Genomic DNA, 6,281 nt, shown 5'->3' on the forward strand with positions numbered 1-6,281 from the left:
AAATTCAAATATGATATTATGCTGATATAGTAAAACTGAGAAATGTTTAATTGATCACACTACAAAAAACCAGTTAATCCATGACAGATTTCCGATGACAGATTTGAAAATCATCATGAATGTCCTGGTACAGCCCGGCAAGCATACTGAAGCCCGCCCTGAAGCCCGGCTAAAGCCCTAAATCTTTCCCCATATAAAAACTAACCCTAAGACCCTCCTGCCCAATCACAATCTCCATCCGCCGCCGCCATGCCTTACCTCTCCTCGGCCCTATCCTCCGCCTCCACCTCCTCGCCTCCAAGCGATGACGACGGCCCGAGATCCATGGTGACGGCGGCTGCAGTGGCCCGATGGAAGCGGCGGCCATCCCTAGCCGTTGCCGCGTGCTTCTGCTACTCACGTTGGCCATGGATCTGCAGCAGGGGCCTCTCTCCTCCGTTTCCCAGAGCCCGCAGCTGATTCGCCATCCGGAGATTCGGAGCAGCAAGCGCCGGACGAGGAGAGGACGAGGACCGTAACCTGCTGGAGGCCCGAGCGCGACCTCGTCAACGGCGACGACGCCCCGCACAAGGTTCGTCCCTGCTCCCCCCTCGTCTGCTCTCCTTTATTACTTTCTCTCCCATCCCCAATTAAAATTTCTTGCTTCGATTCAGATCAGTAGGAGCTCTCTGCCTCTCCAATTCCATGGACGGCGACGACCGGGACCCCACGCTCAAACCCGACGAGCTTGAACGGCGAGGTCATCCGAGCCGACCATCATGATTCCCCACAGAACAATAAGGTTGACTCTCTCATTCTGCCTTTTCTTTTCTTTCAATTGCCTGCTGCTCTTCTCTAGCATAGTTCTCCAGGGGCTCACCAATTTTCTTGGACTGAACCTGATGCAGAAAATGTGTTCACTTCGTTTCCTGATACTCGCAAGCTACAGCCAAGTTACAGCCACCGACAGACTAGCACTGCTAGATATTTCCTTTTTCTTCTCTTACCGTGCGAGCATTAGCAGTGTAGAATTTGTGTTAAATAACTACTAGTTAGACAAGCTGTGTGGTGGTTCACGTTTAGTTCCTAATTAGGCCATGCCAGTAATGAATAAAGCATATTAGTGTTCTTCTCCTTTCTATTGTTATTAGTCTGGTATATCTCTATATTTTTATATCGTCTTTACTCCCTGGCGTAGTTGCAAACTAATAATTAACGATGTGCAGAACTTGTCTAAGTTAGATGTACTCAGTGGCGGAGCTACAACAAATAAGTTGGGCGGGCCAATTTTTTTCTCTAAACCATACAGTTAAGTAGGCATGAGTTAGTGAAATTTCAGGTTGCCTGTATAGGGAAACTGGTAACAGGATGATGTTGTCAAGTAAAATTTGGACAAATAAATGAAATTTCTTGTGCGCTAGCTGCCTGCTGGTTCTATGGTCTTGTGCTCGTCGCCTGGGTAGTTCATCAGTGGCTAGCCGCTGGCAGCCGCCATATGGCCATGCCCGTCGTGGCAGAGGGATGGGTCACCGTAGGGGTTGCTACATGCGGCGCCCGTCTGCCTGGCTATTGGACCGCTCCATCTCTGAGTGGCCTGCTCAGTGCTGAATCGGGGCAGAGAGCTCATAGCTGGATGCGAGGGAGACATGTTATTGGATTAAGCTGTTACATGTACAAAAGAGTTTTATTTGTCTCTGGAGCTGGGTGGGCCATGGCCTTCTTTTGCCCTCACGAAGCTCCGCCAGTGGATGTACTCATCTTTGTTGCTGTTAGGATCAAATATCAATGCTAGTTGAGTCATACTACCTCCATCTTGAAATATAAGTCATTTTTATAGGCTAAACTAGCCTACAAAAATGTCTTATATTTTGAGACGGAGTTAGTACTTGTTAGTTCTGACCATGCCTAGCTTAAGGACTCATTGGTATTCTTGATAAGAAAATCTTGCATATGTTCGTACATGTTCCTATCTGTATTAATATTGGATGTTTCTTGGTGTGTGCATGTGACAGTCAAGGCACATTTTCACAATATATGTTGGTATATGGTGTTGTGAAACTTCTATGATTGAACATACCACGGCAAGATTTAGAAGTAACTTTCTTCCATCTACAAAAGTTGAGAGGCAGAGGGAGAGGCACACAGTTTTACCACTGAATAAGCTACTCCCTGAGCTAGAGGGAGGGGCACAAGATTTACCACTGAATAAGCTGTTCCATTCTACATGATTGAGGCTCTAAAATGAAATAATGAAATAGTGTAACAATCTGTAGCTTTAGATATTTAGAGGCACACATAGATAATGAAATAGTGTAACAATCTGCAGGTTTGAAAAGTTTAGTGTTCTTATTTGATCTTGGTTTGCAGCAAATAATAATATTGGTGTTGTCATTGCACTTTGGGCTCCAATGAAATTCTTGTATGTGTCAATTCTCTGTCAAAAGTTGTTTTAACAGTGTGCTAAGTTTTGTCGATGCGTTGCCTAGGTCTATCTCATGGACACCCAGATTTTGTATGCAATTTTCTCAACACCCAGATTGGAGCCTAAGGTTGGACATTTTGATGGGACTGTGGATCTTCGGATGTTGGTGCTGAGATTGATGTGGCCCTAGCTACATGTAAGCGAAGCTTATGATGTCGATCCTCCAGGCTGCACTGCCATCGTTTTACCTCAGAAACTGTTGGTCGTAATTTTGCATCACCACTTGTTAATTTATTTATTATCGTTCCTATCAAATGCTAATTCTTGTCAACTAGTAATTCTTCAGCTGTATGTTGATGATCTCTTATGGTTGCAAGTGAAATGCATCCTTGGGCAAAATGTCCACATTCTTAGATAGGTCTATTACTGTCTCCTTCATAGCCTTCTGGTTTTATTTTCACTATATATCTTTTTTGGTCTAAGTTTCAACTGTCAAGTGTCAACAATATGTGGATATTGTTCTTTAGGGTATATCCAATTTCGTAATGCTCTATATAATAGGGAAGGTTCTGGGGTTGGGTAACCTATTTTTTGCAAATTGGTGGTACCCAAAGGTGTTGTTCCGCCAAATATTGACAAGTCGATTCATGCCTACTTACAAGGATGGAAAAATAATATACTACTGGACACAACTGTAGAAGTATGTAGTTTTTTGTTTTCACAGCGCATAACTATCCCTTCTTCTATATTAATAACTTATAATCAAGGATATGACTGGACATATGATAATTGACTGAATCTTTTGCACTGCAGTATGTACTGTCCCCCTTTGACCAGTGTTTTTGTTTTTTCTTGTTCGGATGATATGCACAACTTGACATTTCATTTTTTTACCCATAACTTGGTTGTTTTAATTAATACAGATCTACATGAAACATGTATGTAGTAGATACTATGTTATTCTCACTTGTAGCAGTGCAAGATTTAAGAATTTTGGACAACATGAGTTATTCATTTTTTATATTTGTTTCAATTCTCTTATTTTTACAATCTATATATATCTACAAATATCTAATGGTGTTGTAAATATGCTAGGTATGATTGCGTACCGGGCTACTTGGTGCTGCCCATCACAATTTGCACTGACATGATAACTTCCATCAAGAGGGCCGACTGCAAGAACTTGAATAGCAACTTCAATAGTTTAAATGTTCTGTTTGTGTGAACTGGATTGTACAGTTTTTTAACTTTCCCAAGTGATATATGTTGTAAACTATCATTTCATGGAGGATTTTGTAAGCTGCTATGTTGTAGATACTTGTGGGTGACTGCATTTTGATTCATATGTGCATGTGAGACAGTTTCGAAATACATGTCTGCCAAAGTTGGCATTAAGATGTGTGTAATACATTATGCTTAAAAATATAGTAGGTGAAAAATGGGCTGAATGAAATAGGCTAATGGGACGAACTAATGGGCTACCCCATGTAGGATATCCATGACGATTTCTGTGACGAAATCTAGTGTCCACGTAGGCTACCATGTCATTCCAGTTGGTCAATTGAAAAGTCTACGTGGCATCTGTCCATGACGGTTTGCTCCGTCACAAAGGTTTGGGCCCTGGGCGGGCCAGTAGTAGATCCTTGACGGCCAAGGACCGTCATGGATAGCACCTTGTCAAATTATGACGCGATATACATGACGGATTTGAAATCCGTCAAGGATGGGCACCCATGACAAATTTTGCCTCGCCTGTGACGGATTAGAATCGTCATGTATTAATAGGTTTCTTGTAGTGTCAGCTAAATGTTCCTACTTTAGTTTCGAAATGCATGTGAGCCACATATGGAGAGACCGAAAGGAATAGTATTTCTCTGTGTGCTCTGGTTCATCATGGGTGGGCAACCGACATTGTATAGAAAGACTTGTAATATCTTCAATCTGCTTGCTCTTCTGCTCTTCTTTAAGACGATCCTCTTCTCTTCTTTAATAAGTATGTTCCTTGTTGGGAAGAGTAGCAGAGACATTTGCGGTCGACTGGTCAGGTCGAGTTGTTCTCCCTTAGTATATTTTGAATCTGTCAGGTCAGGTCAACTTGCTCTTCTTTACTATATGTTGAAGCTGTCATCTGCGAAGTATCATCACTTCTAGAGCTCTCATATTTTGAGTAGTAGGCCACATTATATTAATGCACAAACCAAATTACAGCATGCATGGCACCTCTTAGAAGAATTGTAGAGATAGCACAAAGGGGTTTACAGGGAGGAAATATTGGATTAGAATCACTTCTGCACTACAAAGATAATCTCACTTGTTTTTATGTTTTCATGCATGTCAGGTATTGAACATTATCAAAATTAATATGAGAATGGGCGCACGAGTGGAATATTGCGGAACAATCCACTGGCTAAAAAACTTGGCATGGTGGAGGATGGCCTATCTTATTCACCCATCAAGGTGCTTGCTCTAACTTGGCAAGGTTGTATTGGTCGCACATATTTTGCATCTGACCTCTTGCATTACTTCTACTTTGTTACACCATCTGCTTAGTTTAAGCATCATATATGAGTATATGCCATACCTATCCAATTTCTGTACCTATTCCATGTGTCGTCATACTATGTTTTTCCAGTCAAATGTTGTTCTTTCGTAATAGATGTCCAAAAGGAAGAGGGTGAGTGCAGATCCTCAAGGAGTACAAACTAGGTATTTGGAAAAGGTAGTGATACCTGTTAAATCAGATAGATCAGCAGCCACAGAAAACACAGGCCCAACTGTACCACACTTTACCCCTACTCCAGTGGCCAAACCCCTATTAGAACTGCTGAGAGCCCAGCGTCAGGTACTGTCTATGATATCAATTCAAAATTTGAACTCCTAAATTTCTGCATTTGACTTACCTTCTCTCTTGTATGAAAACTAATTTCAGATGAATCTCCTTGCTCAAAGGATCATAGGATCTCATGACAATACTAGGCTCTGCATTGCTCTTGTCAGTACCTCTTGCCCTATGTCTGCATACTTACACTCATTGCTATTTGATTATGTAGCATCACTGTAAATGTTCGCTTCTTTATCCTCCCTTTGCTTGAAATTATAAGATCTATATTTACTCTTAGATAAATGTAGAATTAACACAATGGTTATGAAGTTTTGGATTGCTCATGTAAGTACCTGTTGTCATGTACTCCCTCTGTATCGAATTAATTGTTGATCAATTGGATGTATTTAGAACTTAACAGTGCTAGATACATCCATTTGAGCGACAAGTAATAACGGACGGTGGTGGTATTACTGTACTTGCATCGCGAGATAGTTGATTGTCTAGCATTACTCTGCATCTTATCTGCCCTACCCTCCACTTTCGCCAAATTATCATATCTACATTTACTTTTACCTAAATGTTGAATAAAGCCAATGCCACTGCACACGTTGATGTCTGCATTCCTCTTGTCAGTACCTTTTGCCTTGTAATGATGTACTTAATTAATTGCTATTTGATTATGTATCATCAGTCTGCACCTGAGCTTCTATAGCCTCTATTTCTTCCAATAGTATTTGATCTATATTTACTCTTTTGAAAATGTAGAATAATGGCAACGCTTATAAAGAATTTTCTTTGAGGAATTTATTGAATTATCCTTCCATCAACATGGAGAAGGGCTTTGTCCAGCCCGTGTTAACATGTAATGTAAGTTCATCCTTCTCAAGCCTTCAAACTTTGTTCTAGTATAGATTTGGATAAGCATCATTTCCTCCACTGCTGTTTACTTTGCTGTTTACATCTGATTGGATGTTTGCAACAACTACCAGTTTTAAATTGTAGTTCTAAAAACATGTTCCTTATGCAGAACAGATCCATTTATTTGCTTATATAATT

General features: G+C 41.0%; 1 long non-coding RNA gene across 5 annotated transcripts; it reads left to right on the forward strand.

Moving 5' to 3' along the window:
* The first annotated feature begins 208 nt into the window (after positions 1-208).
* Positions 209-3,807, forward strand: LOC109739080 (uncharacterized). 5 transcript variants are annotated; one of them, XR_012188664.1, is made up of 4 exons: positions 209-571; positions 654-781; positions 888-2,597; positions 3,497-3,807. It is a non-coding gene; the product is annotated as an uncharacterized lncRNA (long non-coding RNA). The 5 variants fall into 5 exon arrangements; XR_006666980.2 differs by having other exon boundaries at positions 2,466-2,819; XR_006666981.2 differs by having other exon boundaries at positions 2,466-2,597.
* Positions 3,808-6,281: the final 2,474 nt, after the last annotated feature.

This window comes from Aegilops tauschii, chromosome 7, assembly GCF_002575655.3.
Source record: "Aegilops tauschii subsp. strangulata cultivar AL8/78 chromosome 7, Aet v6.0, whole genome shotgun sequence".
Classification (NCBI taxonomy): Eukaryota; Viridiplantae; Streptophyta; class Magnoliopsida; order Poales; family Poaceae; genus Aegilops; species Aegilops tauschii.